The 18480-nt window shown below is 33.5% G+C and overlaps 1 protein-coding gene across 1 annotated transcript in view; it reads right to left on the bottom strand.

Annotated features, from left to right (window-relative positions):
• Window positions 1-18480, bottom strand: part of THSD7A (thrombospondin type 1 domain containing 7A) — a 281624-nt gene that overhangs the window by 208874 nt on the left and 54270 nt on the right. The gene's annotated exons all lie outside the window — the stretch shown is intronic.

Genomic DNA, 18480 nt, shown 5'->3' with positions numbered 1-18480 from the left:
CAAAACAACAGCTCAAATGAACTTATATTCTCTATATACCCCTGAATAAATTCCCTTGCCAAAATTCCTAACTCTGCATTTTTATAGGAACCTGACTTTCTTGCAGATATTTTACTACAGACAGAAATGTATTTAAATGATTCTCTTGAGCTGGGATCTTCAAGAATTTTAAAAGATTTTCAGAACTCTGAGCCAGAATAAGATGTACAGGGTTCTTTAGGTTTTCCTGTGGAGTTTTGAGCATTTATCAACACACTCAGTAGTGGTCTATTATTTTTCTTCATATGAAAGCAAGAGAGCATAGTCAGGGAAGCCACAAAAATATGCTAAATGTGAACAACCTAAATATATATATATATTTATATATATTGCAATGCATATATGTTGTAACATACTTAATTTCTCAAAATATAGTATCTGCATAACTTAACTCCCAAATAAAATATATGTTGTGCAAAACTTGAAGCTGAAAAAAAATTATTCTTTAGGGAGCCTAAACATCTGGCCTCTAGGTGTCACACTTGTCCATGTCATAATACACTATTTATGGATTTCTTATTCTTTCATAGCAGATAAGAGACCTTAATTTTATACTTTCAAGGAGTGATATTATGAAATATTCTCCTTTCAAACTTGTAATTAAAAAACAAAACAAAACAACAACAACAAAAAAAAAAAACAACAAAAAAAACCACAAACAACTTTCATAAAAGAAAACCTTGTTTTTAGAACATGAATAAAGACTCTACTTGCATGAATGCACAAGCAGCAAACATCTCACACAGGCTTTACAAATGCTTAGTTTTTATTAAGGAAAATAAATGATGCTTGGCCAGATTGCTCTCTTTTTCTTTTTGTTGTTGATGCTGTTTATTTTTAAATCTAGTTGAAATCTAGTCCATAGGTCAAAGTTTGCTTAGCCAATCCTTTTTTTTTTTTTTTTTTTTTTTTTTCTGCAGTGGCAAAAAGATACAATTTAGCTATTTATTTATTTATTTTTGTACCGCTGTTCTTGAGTAGCTGTCTTTGTTTGGCCGAAAACCTGTCTGTTATATTTTTCATTGATTCCTTTGGTAGGTGATTATCAATACCCCCAGCCTGGAATGTTCACGTAAAGAAACTATTCTTTGTAAAAAGGAACATATTAACATACCACAAGGATGTATTACCAAGAACTGCTTGCTAGAAGATAAAGCTAGAGAACTGCAGAAGGTCAGTCAGACTAAATGAACTAGTTCTACCTTTTGGCCCTAAGCACTGTGAATGAACGTTTTCCTTTCTTCCCAGATTAAATACGTTCCATCTTCAGACTGCATGAAGCAGAACCTTTGCAAGTACAAAACTGGCTGTTAAAGTCTCTGTGAAGTTCCCTACCATGAATTGCCGTCTCTATCAAGAATTCAAGCTCTGAAACTTTTCTCATCAATTCTCTTTAATATCATCTGGTGCAGCTTGCCTATTAGTAGGAAAACATAGTGTGAATTTTTCACTAGAAAATCAACTGCATTGATATGGTAGCTTGCTGGAAGAGATTTTGAGTGTGTTTATATTCATCCAGAATTGGATGTAGTAATCCTTCATACATGAATTTTCTCTTGCAAAGATCATACATACAAAATAATTCTAATCATACTTAAAATCTACAAACAAAATACCAATTAGAGTTTGTAGTGAGGTCTGCATCACTACTCTCTCTCAAATATATTAATATTTTTTTTAAGACTGACAAATTCATAGTTTCATAATAACTTATAAAGGATAAAAATAAGAAGTAGAAAAGGAAAAAAAAATATATATATATATATTTTCATCCTTGTCCCAGTCATTTTAAAGTAATGATTGTCTATCTTCTTCTTTTTTGATTCTTTGGGGGAGAAGTTTGAAATTTGCTTCTGCTAAGAGTGGTCAGTCACTTCTCATCACAACCTCTGAAATCTGCAGTCAGTTAGAACCCATTTTGAAATTGTGTACCAGTATGCACAGATAGAATCAGTGTTCTATCACCAAGCACATTGCACTAAGCTTTCACACAGAAAACTAAAAGGCAAGACTTTAAATGGGGCTTTCCAAGTCAATTCTATTCCTCTAATGTGTGCACATACTTTTTGAATTTGAGTTTCTAAAGTCAATAGGATCAATGTCAGCTAGCCCCTTTGCTGACATGGACCTGTGCTGAAAATAAATAACCTTATCCAGGCAGTATGTTCACTGGAGAAAAGTAACAGTTAAAACTGATAGCTGTAAGTGCAAATAAGTAGAATATACACAGTACTTGAAATGCAGTCAGGGAGATTTCAAAGACAATGGTGAGGTAAGTATTGAAATCCCTGGCAAGGGGAACAGAAAGACAGAGAATGGAATAAACAAAGAAAATCAGTGCCCAATATTGCTTTTGAAAATCCTCTCCAGGGACAGCTTAGTAATTTGCACATACCAAATCACCTTTAAACAAAAGCCACCTTCAGTCAATTTTAAGCCTTTTCTCCTTATTAAAATGCTATTGATTGATCATTCTTCATCTAAACGTTTGACAAGCCAATTTCCATTTTCTAGGAGGGAAACATTGGTCTTCTTTTTCAAACCATAAATCACTCAAACATTCTGTTATCAATTCTCAAATTAGTTAAATTATACAAATTAATAAGAAAATTAAATAAGACTGCATTTAAAAAAAAAATAAAAAATCAGCCCATATGTTTAATGGCTTCCAGAAGTGGATGGGTCCAGAAGCACCAACAAAAACAATATAGTTGGAAATAGCTTTCAATGATTTGTTAACTTCTTAAGAGTTTCAATTTAGCTGGCCAAAAGTACAGCTGCGTGTTTTGTGCAGGCATAACCAGATCAATAAACAAGAGGAGTATAACTTCAAGAAACTGGTTAAAGCATTTCACACCATTTTGACATGATGTGAGGTTTAAGCCATATTAAATTAATGATCATGTTTCAGCTGTGATTTACTAACAAACCAAGCTCTAAGCTAGAACTGTTATGTAATTAGCCATCATATTTAGTAGCACCTTATATGGTAATTATAGTACAAAAGAAACAATCTGAGAATAAATCCTTCCATCTTTAGCTTTATACAAAAGATTTACAAGGGTATTCCATCTGTCACAATTTGAATTGTATAGTTGTGCTTTAACTAGAGGTTCAAAAGGACACCTATTCCTACTGGCCAATCTTCCTATTGAAAATTTTAGGTCACTGAAGTCAACTCTGTAGCAAAATACAATATAAAAACTAAATCTAAACAAGGGAGGCAACAAAAATATTGAATTATAAGACTGTATTAATGATAACATGATTCTATTTCAAACCATTTCACTATTTAATCTTGAACATGGATAACTAGATCCAAAATGCTGAGTTGTATCAACAAAATCTCCCTATTCCTCTAAGGAATCAGGAATCCTCTAAGGAATTAGGATTCCTCTAAGGAATCAGGAATCCTTCCTGATCTTTCTTCCTCCTCCGCTGTTGCAGCAGTCTCCTCTCCTACACTCCATTGCTGCAGCGTTTCAGTGGCAAAAATAAAGCAGGTAGCCAAATCTATGCAAGTGAGATAGGTGACATCACAACTACATATAATTGGATTTTATTCATACAGACTACAAAGCACATTCTGCACGCTACAGAAAACTTTTCTCTAAATTATCAGCATTAGTGTTAAAATTAGAGCTTCACTATGGGGGATCAAACCAAGCTTAAGGTGATGTGACACTTTCGGGATGGGAAAAAAAATAATCATTAAATTGGCACCATTGTTCTTACCTATGGCGACAAAAAGACATTACCAGTTTTCTCCAATCACTATTATACTTGCATCACCAAAAAGGAAATAAAAAGATTTCCGATTATCTGTTAGTGGCAACTCTGGTACTTCCACAAGTTGCTCCCATGAGACTCAAAACTAACATTGGTCTAAATAAGTGACAGTTCTGTAATCTCTGCAGGATATATGACAACTTATATTGCTCACTGAAGGAAGAAACAGGATGGAGGAGATAAAAAGAACAAGGAGTTTTCTCAATGATTGTCCTATTACTGAAGTAGTGTAGAAACATACAAAGCAGATGGCTCTTGATCAGAATTGAATTCACTTGCTACCACACAACTAGATGAGTTGAGCATGACTTCCCTGGGACAAAAACTTAATCTACACATATGAAGTAGGGTGGGCTGTGCTCAGAAAATGAAGCACTATTAGCACTATTGAACCGCAAACAGCAATATTTGAATGACGCAGAGTTTAGGTTAAAACAAACAAAGAAACAAACAAACAAACACTGAATTCAGGTAAAGATTCAAGTTTTCCAGTACAAAAAAAAAAAAAAAAAAAAAAAAAAAAAGCACATGTAACACATAAAGCAGAAAAAATATTAGAGAAAACATTATAAACAACCTGCTTCGTAGACCTTGGTGTACGACTGCATGTTCAAACACCCCCTGATCATTTCAGTTCTTCCTTCTTCTTACAGACATATAGTTGTACCCATAACATACACAGAAGTTTGCCCTTATTTTATTGTCTAAAGAAAGAGTTTAATTATTTTATGCTGTTGAATGCATGCTAAATACTGAAACTTGCTGAAAAGCAGGGCACACTGTACCTCACTTAGGCTGATTTACAGTTCAATAAATTACACTTCTGTACAAGGTTGCTGTAGAGTATTACACTGACAGAATTCAGAAAAGAAATCCCTTCATTATGTCAAACATTTAAAGATGCATACGCCTACCATACGTCCCCTCTCTCTGTCAATAACTGGTTTACTGGCAACCAACCAGAAATACTGATTGATTGCTAATCTTGTGAATCATATGTTTTCAATGTAAAACTTAACTATATTGAGTTATCTAAACTACCACGATCTCTTACGCAAATTACCCTAGATTTTGTTATAGGCAGTTTGGCAGGGCTTCTTCTAAGCTCCTAGCCAAGATTTAATTTTCATTTCAAAAAGACACTGGGAAAGTGCACTGTGGGTTCCTAGCCTCAAAAAAAAAAAAAAAAAAAAAAAGCCTCAAAAGTCAAGACTTCTGACTTCATGTCCTAATTATATAGGTGAATACATAGTTTTCACAAAGGAAAATAAAACATATCTTGGATCTTTGGAGGAATGGAGGACGTCCATCTACTTCTTTATTACAGATATGCAAAAAAAAAAAAAAAAAAAAGTTGTTATTGCTTTGTTCAAGATAGAACTTCTTATTCCCATCAAGCACTAGAAAAGTGTAAAGTTCATTAAAATATGAAAAGGGAATAGCATTTTTATTGCATTCACATCTTCAGAATATAATTCAGAAACCTAGTCTCAATTTTTCCTCTATTCAAATAAAGTTCTATTTTTAAAAATGTGCAAGAATTTTATTTTTCATATTCTCTTTCACATTGCTATCCTTATGTTAACCTGCAATTTCAAGTACTGATTTTCAGATGCTAACATAATGAAATGATCCCAAATAGTTTTCTTTGGTTTTGCATAATGGAATACAAAAGATTGTATTCATTTGATTTCAGAATGGACCATTAGCCACTGTAGTCTTAAGCCATTAAATGAAAGAACTTGAAATCAAACAATAAATAACCCTAATGCATACCTCTAAGCAGTAAGTAATTAAAATAGATAGTAAACATTTGCTTTATTGTTTGTTTTTCCTTCTTAAATTATGATTTTTGCAACAGTTCTTTAAATGGTTTTCATTTTAACTGCATTGCAAAAATGAGATCATATTCATTCTATGCTCTTCATTAACTCAACTGATGGTGTTTTAATTCCTGCAACTTACAAAGCCTAGTGTTCCTTTTGCAATTCAGCATAGCTAGTGTGTGTTAAGAATAATTAGCTTCACTATGGAAGAACAAGTGATTTCTTTGCAAAATACAAACACTGCTTTTGACAAAGATTATTATTAAACTTTCAAGGTATTTCTTTTCCTGCAGTAATTTTATTTTTAAGAAACTTTTCTGTACCCCAGTTTCCCTAATGAAATAAAAACCCACGTTGTCTCTGATGGTAAATACTTTCAACATATCTAGAAGAAGATCAGAAAGGATACTTAATGCAAGGTTTTTGTCTGATGTACCAAAATACTTCAGCTTTATTATAAACAGTGAATGCAGTTTAAAAGACTAAGGGTTAGTGAGAAAGACAGTATCATGGAATTTCATTACAAATTATTATACTGTGATAATGTTTTGCATAAGACTTGCCATGGAAAGCCAAGCACCACACCTACAATTTAGCAGGCATGCTGTCTTAACTTACACAGATATATAGCCAAAACTGAACAGTCACACTCTCACACGAAATTATTCTACTCATCCATTTTCAGAATTACAACATAGGATCCATGATGTGACCCCTTGAAATTTGCAGTTATGTTAAAATAATAAATAATGAGTTGTCAGTGAAGCATCTTGACCTTGCCTTGATCAAGAGCTGAGTATAAGCCATAGCTAAAAGGCAGTGCAACCCTGATACTGTCAGTAGCTGATTTGATCAGTGGTCTGTAGCTCTTTGGCTAGCCCCTCAACACACAAATATGGGTGATAGAGGAAGATTGGTTAGAGGTCTAATGCCATGTTGAACTGCTGCCCAGAGCCTGAAACAGGTGTAAATGAATATTGCATTCTGTACACTTTGTACACATTCTGTACACTGAATACTACATTCAATACATTTTGACCCAGTTTACCTGTGCCAAACCACTGCAGTGCTAATTGGGATAGGTCTGTTAACTTTCTAGATATGTCTACTTACATGTGCAAGAAGCTTCCCTGACACAGTCCATCCCTACTTGCTTGGTCCACTAACAACTTGAACACAATATCACCACATTGTTTGGTGTACAACTCCCCTTCCCACCATCACAACACAGTTAGAATCTTCTCAAAAAATGCTGGCATTTTATGTTCTTCATAATAAAAATAACATATTCAAAAAGAATAAGCATTTAAACCTTACTGTATTCCCTAAAACCCTAAAGTAAGATAATTAATTTTGAAGTCAGACAACTTCCAGCACATAACTTCTATTCTTTAGCCTCCCCCCTTCCAATTCCCCTCCTTACCAAAGACATTTAAGGTGTTTCTACAGAAGCAGCATTACTAATCTTCTATTATAGTAGAAAAGAGATGAGCTTCATCACATCAGTCAGACGAAGCCATTGGACTCTAGGTCAAAAACACCACCTTGAATATCAGTCATCAGACAAGAAAGTCATTATGATCTTAAAAATAAATAAATAAATAAAATATGTATGGATGCAATATTAACATTAACATTTCTTAATTAGGAAGAATAATTCAAATTATGTTGGCAAAAACAAGAGAAAAACTCCATCAATGTAAATCAGAATATATATCTGTGTGTGCATATATAAATGAAAACCTGAAATTAACAGAGCCTTCAGATCTTCTAGAGGAATGAACAGAAACACCAGCCTGAGTTAATGGAGGTAGCTAATATAGTAGATAAACTACCATAAGTTTGCTAATGCTCAGTTTGAACCATTCAAAAGTTAAACTACCAACAGACCAACTTTCACTTTTCTGTAATATTCTAACATTCCACATACAACAGATGGCAAAAAGAAAAAAGAAACAAAAAAAAAAAGAAGGAAGGGAAAAAAAAAAAACACCCACTTTGAATATTGTTGTGGGTTAGCCCTGCAGGCAGCTAAGCAACACATAGCTGTTTGCTCACCTCCCACCAGTGGGATAGCGAAGAGAATTGGAAGAAAAAGTAAAATTCATGGACTGAGAAAAAGACAGTTTAGTAGGACAGAAGAAGAAGAGAACATAACAAATAATAATAATAATAATAATAATAAATTAACAATAATAATAGAATACACAAAGCAAGTGATACACAGTGAAATTGCTCACCACCATCTGACCAACTTACAGCCAGTCCCCAAGTAGCAGCAGTCCTCACTCCAGCCAACTCCACCCTTTTTTATTGTTCAGCTTAATGCGGTATAGTATGGAATATCCCTTTGGCCAGTTTGTGTCAGCTGTACTGATTGTTTCCCCTTCTAGCCTCCCCAGACTCTTCACTGGCTGGGCAGTATGAGCAGTTGAAAAGTCTTTGATTAGTATAAACAAATACATAGTATAAGCACTGCTCAACAGCAAAACATCAGTGTGTTATCAGCATTAATATCATTCTAAATCCAAAACATGGCACCATATCACCCGCTAGGAAGAAAATTAATTCTATCTCATCCCAAACCAGAACAAATATAATCTTGCAATAAATGCACTGATTTGTGGCAGACAACTGTTCAAACAACCCACAGTTTGCCTTCTGTACGAGGTGAGATACCTTCTCAACATGCTGAGACCAATCCCAGTACTCAGGACCTTGGACAGGGTCTGGTGAAGCTCCGTTGATGTCACAACCATTCCTGCTACTATTTGATCATTAAACAGAGCATAAGGACTCTGTTTAGAGCATACTGCTTATGTGAAAAGATAATGGACTGTTTTAACACGCATGTAGATCGAAAAACAAACTGAACTGGCATAAAGAGCTTCTTTACTGAAAGGGTTGTGAGGCATTGGAACAGGCTGCCCAGGGAGGTGGTGGAGTCACCATCCCTGGAAGTCTTCAAAAGACGTTTAGATGTGGAGCTTGGGGATATGGTTTAGTGGGGACTGTTAGTGTTAGGTTAGAGGTTGGACTCGATGATCTTGAGGTCTCTTCCAACCTAGAAATTCTGTGATTCTGTGAAACTTGAGGTCATCTATACCTTGATTTTTACAGTCACAACAAGGAAGTTTTATACTCTAAGATTGTGTTATATATATATATATTACACATATTGAAGTATATCTATGCAAGAATATTGTACTTAGAACTCTTTTGAATAGAATATTGTACCCTTATGTACCTATTGTACCCTTTTGAAAGAATATTGTACCCTTAGAACTCTTTAGCTCTACTGTACAGGAATCAAAACACTTATCTTTGAACTGCAGCACTGTTGTCCTTCAAGGTTAAAATATTTCTGTTTAAGATTAAATCAAAAAAAAGTCAAACTATCAAATGAACACAAAATAAAATTAAGCAGATGTACAAAATGAACTAAAATTATACCTCCATTAAGAACATCATGGCTTTAATGGAAAAACAAAAAAAATCCACTTCCTTAAACGTGCATTGTAGGGTAATGTTATCAAAGTTAGGAGAAAAGAGTTCATGGAAAGAGAAAGGGGAAATCAGAATCAGTAGAGCAAGCTTATTTTAAAAAGGAAGAGAAAGGAAGAGAAGAGGAGGGTAAGAGAGAGAAAAGAGAAAAAAAAAATAAAGAACTATGGACTAAGATTGTTAAGATTGTTTGAAAGGTACCCCCCCCCATGGCAAAACTATTCAAATTAATCATAAAAAAAATAAGCATAGTCATTAAAAGTTTCATCTCTTCCTCCATGAGAAAAAATAAATAAATAAATAAAATAATAATAATAATGCAATTTTAACATTGAAACAATTGTGATTTTATTGAGCCAGTTAAAATTGTTATTCTTAAAGTCAATGCAAAGCAAATTGAATTCAAACCTCCAGTTATCATGTAGATTATACTTGGATGAGGCATAGGAGATTTTTTTGCTGATGTTCACTGCAACAAATCAATGTAAAACTAAAAAACATATATATTTATTTTAGAGATGCTCTTAAAAATAGGCTTAAAAATTATTATTTGGATCCACCTGCAGGCCATTTCAGCAAGATTGCAGCTGAGGGGATGAGACAGCAGGGAGACCCATTCAAGCTGATCCAATTTAGATATGCAAATTTTATCTTGTGTGTTTGAAAAGAACATTATGGCACAGCATAATTTGTACCTTGAGTTCCAAAGAATAATATTTCTAATCTAATGAAAACATGCCTCCATTGTTCATTTTCTCAGTCTCCAGGTTTGGTCCAATCTACTGCTCTCCTACCTATTTAAACTGTTTTTTGTTTGTTTGTTTGATTGATTGATTTTTGTTTGTTTTGTTTTGTTTTCTCCACATATAAAACAATTAACTAACATTAAGAAAATGAAGAGGGAAAATAGAAATGTATTTATTATTGTATTTTTATTACCTAAAAAAGACAATGCTACAAGTGCCTGACTGATGTGTGATAAAGCCTGTAATAGCGATGGGCCTAATATAAGCCCTATTGATGATGAAATGCTAAATGAAGCAAGCAAAGTTTAAGATCATGTGCCTGACATAGTGCCCTGATAGCTTAATTTTATTTTTCTTGGTTGTTCCAAATAGTGGTATTTGCTTAATGATAAACTTCTGCCAAAATATACTTCTTTTTTCTTTTCTTTTTTTTTTGTTTCCATCAAAGTGAATGGAACAATGTTGAGATTTGTTTTCGACAACACTGGCCAAAAACAGTTTACTATTATTTCTCCTGATTCAGCGGTGTTATTAACAAAGAAGAAGACAGTATGTCTTATAATTCACAAATATACATATTATCTTAAAAAGAACTAGCACAGGTGAACTAGCATGAACACTTATTGCTGTAGAGCTCAATAAACTCAATGCTTCAAAGTAAATTTTCTTCTCAAAGCTGCAGAAGAAGCGCTTATTGTCCTCCCTGCAAACAAATCTAAAGCATATGTTTCTATAATAACAAGCAACAACATATCTGAGTAAATATGGCCAGGAAAACTTTTAAAAGGAGATTCACAGAGGACTTCTTTTTTTTTTTTTTTTTTTTTTTAATATATATAAATACAGAGTTGGACAGAAACTGCTCTTCACTTTAAAGAAGCTCAGGGCTGTGTTAAAGCTCCAAAGAACAGAATATTTTAAAATATTGAATAAGAAATGGCATATCTGATGCTGTAAAGTACAGTCAGAAATCAAATCCATTTTGGAAGAAATACCTAAAAGATTAATATACATTTAAAGTCATATTATAGCAAACTAAAATGTTAAGTATAGTCTCAGAATTAGATCATGTACTCAAGAAACACTTATCGATCCTCTCACTATCATACAATTATACAATTTTAAAAGCAAGAAAGAAAAAGAAAAAGAAAAATACTGTAATTACTGTGAACTGACTGATTTAAGTGGAAATTAAAATTTTGAAGTCACTAAAATATTACTTGATGTTCATAAAATTGTATTCCAGGTATGCCCTGAATTAAAAAGGTGCAGAGGTGTTTTGATTTAAGAAACATATTTTGGGGAAAATTCAACCTTCTTGTTGAACCCAACTCACTTAAGACAGACTCTCAGGTCTTTTGTTAACCTGCCATTACAGTAAATTAGCTGTAATATTCAGCTCCCATGAGGATAAGCAAATAACAAGCTCTGTTCTGATAAAACCTCAGGATCTCATTTGTTTCATGGACATAAAACTTACCTATTCCTTGCTTTCACTGACTCTGGTCATGGTTTTGGCAAAATAACCAACACTATACATTATTGAAAACTACAAGTCTTTTGCTTGTTAACCCAACTATATCTAACTGATATTCTGTCAACACAGATTATAAAAACAAGCAAACAAACACACACAACACAAACAAAAACCCAACACAACAGGAGCAACGGCTTCAGCAGTGAATTGCTTCCAGGCCTCCAGCACATGTAGTTTGTCAGACTGACAGTTTAGTAAAAACATAGTTCTTAAACTACAAGTGCAGTGTAGGAGGGAAGGGTAGCCACAGAAATCTGGAACCTCCAGTAGCAGATAGGAGCATGTCTGCTACCATTACAAAGCTTCTTATTCATTTAGAAAAGATAAAGTATTTTTGTAATATATAAATTTCGCATGTCAAACTGCAATTGGAAGAGGGAACAGCAAATAAGCGGTTAATACACTGAAAATTAGCTTAATGGAGGTCTCCTCCTAAACTCTCCATCCAGAACAATAACTGGAATAGCCCCAGTGCTGATGTTAGTGTGAGTTGGCACAGATTCCTAATCAGGAAATCAGCACAGGAAAAGTTCAAGGCTTATGCTTGTGCTACCCAAAACAGAAAAGCCACAAAAATAAGTTTGCAACAGTAAGTTTTTACCAGTCACCACAAAGGAATGACACTTGGTTTGACACGTGCTGAACTACCCTGGCCTTTGCTGAGGTGAAAGAGCACAGGGGGTGCTGGGGGATGCCTGAAAGCAGGACAGCTATTATGGTAGCTTCAAAAATCTCATGTTCTTTTGTGCTTGATTACAAATTGCTTAGTGGAAGTTTAATAAACATATGAGGAAAGCAGAGGAAATTAAATTATTTCAGAAGTCACAAAGCTAGACAGAATTTTTCATACTACAAAAGGGTGCAGAGGAGACAAGTTGTGAGAACACCCTATTCAGATGGGGTTAAAGAAGACACTTGACATCTATTTGAGTCAAGAGCACTTAGCCATGTTTGCAGTGAGAACCATGCCCATCTATCACCAGCATCCTTCAACTGCTATCCTATGCAATTTCTGTGGCTATGCTACAAAATTTTTGAAAATAAAAAACATTTTGGACAATTAAAAATCTTAAAAAATAAAAAAAGAAAAAGTTTTTTTTTTGTTTTGCACACATGCTAAACTTTATAAAATGAAAGAAAAGTTTAAAGACTGTAGTCAAGGTAAGCATTCAGAGACTCCAAAATATCACAATATTTTTTCTGATATCCTTCTGGAAGTAATTTAAACAAAGAATACAGAGGGATTCATATAAAAAGAAAATAATTCTTATTAACATCATAGAGTCATTAAGGTTGGAAGAGACCTTCAAGGTCATCTGGTCCAACCATCAAATATTGATACCTCTCAAAGTGTGTAAAACTACCAATGTAAGACTTCAATAGACATCTTGACAAATACTATTTAAAATTCACTGCTCTGCAAGATTTTGAAAAGATTTTTTAGTGTTTTTAAGACTCTAACCTCAAGTTAAATTTTTATTAATTCATAATGTAAAGAGAAACCAAATTACAATCCAATATTTACTTTATTTACTAAAATGTGATTATATTAATGACAAAAATGATACAGAAATAGGTACTGTTAAAGCAAAATATAATTGATATAATAAACTATTTAGCACTGTCAAATTATTTTATTATATATAAAAATACTCTGTACTAGAAGAAAAGCCTTTAGCTAATTTACAGTCAAGCATATCTTTGCTTCTTGGTCATTTATAAAGTCTATGAGATATTTTAGCAAAATATGATACTATGATACAATTTGTATTTTCCAACTAAGTTACTTCCTTGCTATAATTTAGTTTATACAGTGACAAGTTAATTCTATAGTGTAATTATGTTCACTAACATCCTTTCACAATTAACACTTTCCTTTCCTGCTTTAAAAATAACCTACATTTCCTTTTAAATATGCTTTCCAGGAAGATTAACAGATTAGTTTCCTGCAGATATTTTTCATTGTGCCAGGAGGGGTGTAGGAGTGGGTGAGATCCAAGTTTTCAAAACAAATTGTTTGGCAGGAAACAAACTCCTCAACCAAGTTAAATGAGACCATACTTACATAAGCTCATGTAATAATAAAGTTTAAGCAACAAAATGCCTAAGCACCATTAGGGATTAAAAAACTACTCTGGGGGATTTCACATACATATTTGTCTGTAGAAAAATAATGGAAAGAAATGAATGCGCAAGCTGATGGATTTTTCATGAATTTGTATTATGTTCCAAAATATATCATGCAAGTGTTTTGAATCAAAGCTTTTACTCACTTCAATCTTTCCTGTCATTGAAAAAAATCTTGTTTTAAGAGTAAATCCTGGATAACCTTAACATTGTCATTTTGCAGGTAAATCTCAAAATCTTTCCTTAAACTCCAGGGAGAGAGACTTCTGCAAGATTCACAGACATTTGAACTAGGTACATCAAAACTAATGGTAGAGTTACTACTTCTAAATTTTACCTGACTCTTGACTTTGACTAACTGCTCATGAATTCAGAATAACTGCTCACCACCGCCTTTCAAATCTACCAGATTATCCAGGCATCACAGCATTCTCAGTCCTGTAAATATTTGCAATACTGTATAGCCTCTGTTTTGGTGATTAACAATCCATAAAGAGATTTTAAGCAAAGCTATCAGTTTAATCTAGCGGGGCTTTGCATCCTGTATGCCAGACTGAGTCAGACAGTTTCAGTGGTGAGGCAATGATGCAGCCACAATATCTGAACTAAGGCAGTGAATTTTTAAAAACCCAGGGGACTTACAGCCCCATTTACTCCATCTGTGATACACTATGGGAGGAAAAGCAGCAAGATTTACTCTGTATTTATCTACAAAACATGTTGTCGAAAGGCAATTTTCAGTACACAAAAATCAGTATAATTTTTGGAATGCATATAAAACATCTGGAATATACTTATTTTCAGCAGAAACAATATTTACACATCCTGACAGAAAGTACTTTTAAAAATAGCATTTGTTCAGCCTGCGTAACATTTGAGACCAATAGTTTTCTTTAGAGCTGACTGTACATTTCTTCTATAGTGGAGCCACAAAGGTGTGCCCTTTTATAAAGGAGCAGAGCAGTTCTGGACACTCCAAGATAAGACCAGGGCTGCAGCAATCATTCAGCCCCAAGTTCAGGCTTGGGTATTCTAGGATTGCACTAGCTTCTGACACTATTTCTGCTTTCCTCCTTGCTTTTACACTATCACTGGGTTGAACATTGAGGGTGGTTGTGCCCAGATTTAGGAAGCAGGACTTTACACTACTCTTAAGCCATGAACAACTTTTTGCCACACCATTGGGGCAGTAAAGGGTTATATGACCCCTGCAGCAATCTGACCCATCTGGCTATAATCTGTAAAAGCCATGAACAGCTTTTTGCCACACCATTGGGGCAGTAAAGGGTTATATGACCCCTGCAGCAATCTGACCCATCTGGCTATAATCTGTAAAAGCCTATGAAAACAGAATAGTGCACAACAATTTGCACATAATTAACTTGATAGTTATCCACCTACCATGTCCACATTTCTGCATGCAATGGGCAAACCTGAACTCCTCCATTAACATATAACAGAACATAATATGCACATCACTTTTTCTAATGCAAAGCAGGGCAAAACACTTATTTCATTTATTTAATTAATGTAGTGCAACTAGAGAAATGCACAAGATATATTTTTCAATTTTGCAATAAACTTGAAACTTAAGCTGTTATGCCAGTATTAGCAGAGGTCATGAGCCTGAAACATTTCCTAGTCAAATGTGACTGATATTTTAGTTTGTCTGTATCACAGGATGACAGAATGCTTTTTAAAAAGAAGTCACAGTAAATATTAGAATTTGACCTACTTTACCAATGCTGAGGCAAATATGGTGTGGTTAAGTTGTCTGCTTAGATAGTGGCTCTAATATCCAGCAATCTTAAGTAACTATGAACACATGCAATTCACTGGGGGAGGGGGAAGGGGGGGGGGGGCAGTATTGTTCTCAACTCGATTTATTTAGCATCAAATCCCAATGTTGTTGATCATTTTGACCAGGGCTGATTTTTACCATCAATAATAGGTCTTGTAAAGAGAAAATAAAGAAAAAATTACTAAAATGATGGCTGAAATAATCTGTTTTTTGTGATTTTTGTGGAACAGCTTAAAATTACCTCACAGTTTTTTTATTCTTAGTTATTTTGAATAAAATGGGTGATATTTTTAGAGGACTACTTCATACATGTCATCATGGTTTTTAAAAATTACTGAATTATTTTAAGACCTGTAAAGTACTCTGAAGATCAAGACAATGTTCAATTATTAGAGAGGTAAGTCTGAATATACATCAGATATTTTCTCTCTGAGATATAGCTCTCAGCAGACTGATGTTTGGACTGACTTTTAAACCTGCAAGTTCATTGATGAACAGAAGCTATAAACCAACAACTAGCTTGCCCAAAATGCCCTTTTTTTTTTTTTTTTTTTTTTTTGGTGGAGTTTGGGTTTTTAACCTTTTTTTGTTGAAGGAAAAGAAAAGTTGACCAAAGTTTGTCTTTTTCATTTTTTTTTTAATCTAAATTTAGAAATTTAAATTTGTTCAAATGCTGTTTTCTGTCGACATATTTTTCTTCTCATGAGTCGGATTTTTCTGTCACTTAGTTCAGGTTCTTCAATGACCTCTTTTTTAACAGAAATATAAGAATTATTCTGATACTCATAAATGACTATCAGCTATTTCCAACGACAGAAACTTTGAGATATCTTTTACAAGGCTAGGATCATTCGTTAGCTTTTCTCTCCGTACAGAGTATATATGAGAGCTCTTCTACTTAAAAAGTACTTTTGTATAATTTTCAATGAATATTTTGAAGAGCAGAAAACATACACCCCTGCACTTGAAGTCTGTTAGTACTTACAACTCTGGGACAAGCTTGCTGGGGACCAACACATGCACCAATAGTAAGCTTAACAATTTCTACAGGAGTAACTTAATTTTCAAAACAGGACTTAAGATTTTTCTTTTATTAATTATTATTATTCTATATCTCCCTATACAAATTCAATAGTTGTTAAGAGATATTTCACTCTGAAATCTGATACAACTTTAGGAATAACAGGAAAAATATATGGAAACAGGTAAGTTTTAGTCCAGCTGAAGTGCTCCCTGTCTAAAGAACTTCCATGTATTTCTGTTTTCCTTGCTGGAAACATACACGTAGATTTGATTCAATTCTCTAATTTTATAGAGACAGTCATTTCCATTGATGATAGCACTCTATTTCTAAGAACCTAGCACTGTAAGTTAAACATTCAAACTTTCACATCTCCTCTTTATTCATACTTAGGAAGGAGAGCTCAGATATAAAGATGAGTAGAGACAGGAAAAATATGGGAACTGAAGATCATCAACAGTTTGATTTTAGAGACTAAAATCTGTTGTCATTTCAATTAAAAGTGTATCTAGTGTCACTTGGATGACCCAATACCTATACCCACATGAAACAAAATCAAAAATATTTCACAAGCACAGGAAGTGGTTAAATGTCTGTGTTTGTTTGGGTGTTTGATTTTTTGTTTGTTTGGTTTTGGTTAATCAGTTTCTTGCATGGAACTTCATGAAAAAAATAGGTGTTTTGCAGCAGTCAGTGTTTCTCCTCGGTATCCATGATATTACACTATATCCATATATTACACTATAGTTTAGCTTTATTTAGGGTAGCCAAGTACTTTACAGACACCTTGCTTGCAAACCCAAGTCCTCTAATTATTCTACACCATAACACCTCAAGAATGCTGACCAGGCACAAATAAGCAACTTTAACAATCTTTCAGTCTTTAGTAATTTGAATGTATGGGTTACAGTTTAAGAAATGTATATGCAAGAAGATTCTATTGTCTTCAATGTAATAATAAAGAGCTGGGAATAAATTCAAATTCACTGTTGTAAAATCTCCTAATCGAGATCATTAGTGATATCTTTGTCAAGTGTTTGTTACACAATATGTGAGAGTTCTAAGCTATAAATGACTGCAAAAGCATGTCTCTTTCAACTGCTTACAACTCTTACTAACTCATTAGAATTAGAGGTAACATTAAGATAAAACTTAGCTCTATAACCTATAAACAATTCCATCAATAAATAAGAGCACATATAAATTAGAATGGAATTATATAAATCTATTATTTTACCAAGAGTTTTTTTTTTGTTATTGTTGTTGGTTTTTTTAGTTTGCTGTGTCAGAAAAAGAAATGTGTGATTGCTTAAGTATAGCATTATGTTACTGCAAACTATTCTTGAAGAGTTCTCACACTTCAATCACGTTGTTATCTTAATATCTTTAATTTCATTATCAAGAGTGCTAGGCAGGCATGAAAGTGAATGGAATACATATCCTAATCATGAAAGCCAGAATGACGCTTCAAATTACTGACAAAAAGTAAAAAAAAAAAAAGTATATATTACCAGACAATTTATTGTAAGAGGTACTGGGGAAAAAAAAAATTAATAACTCCATAAAAATAGCTCTTGCTAGTGATGGAACATGTATTTGTAGCTCTGGCTTCTAGGATTCAATCATAGAAAATATAGAGATGTGCAATAACTGTATGCAAAACACAAATTAAAAGGATGTGTTTGCCATCTAAAAGTCAGAAGCCCACATAATTAATTTGCGGTTCATGTAAACAATATACTGAAAGTGAGGAAGATTTAATTTCACTACAAATATCCATAGACATGTTTCTTATCAAGATTCAGCTATCATACTGTTCATGTGATCTTGTTTCATGCAGGAAAACAGGCAAAAAGGAATGCACCTAATTTTTGAAATACAGTAAGAAGCAAAAAAGTATTAGCAAAAGAAGTGAAATACGAGAACTCATGCTTAAATTGAATATATATACATATATATTATATGCATATTTGGCTTGGAAGCCAAAAAAAAAAAAAAAAAAAAAAAAAACAACCACTAACTAATCACTAAGAAACAAGAAGAAATATTATCTGAAATTAGATCCTTCTAAAAAGCATCCTGAGAAGTGG

The sequence above is a fragment of the Anas platyrhynchos genome, chromosome 2 (assembly GCF_047663525.1).
Source record: "Anas platyrhynchos isolate ZD024472 breed Pekin duck chromosome 2, IASCAAS_PekinDuck_T2T, whole genome shotgun sequence".
NCBI classification, from domain to species: domain Eukaryota; kingdom Metazoa; phylum Chordata; class Aves; order Anseriformes; family Anatidae; genus Anas; species Anas platyrhynchos.
This window is presented reverse-complemented; position numbering and strand designations above follow the sequence as displayed.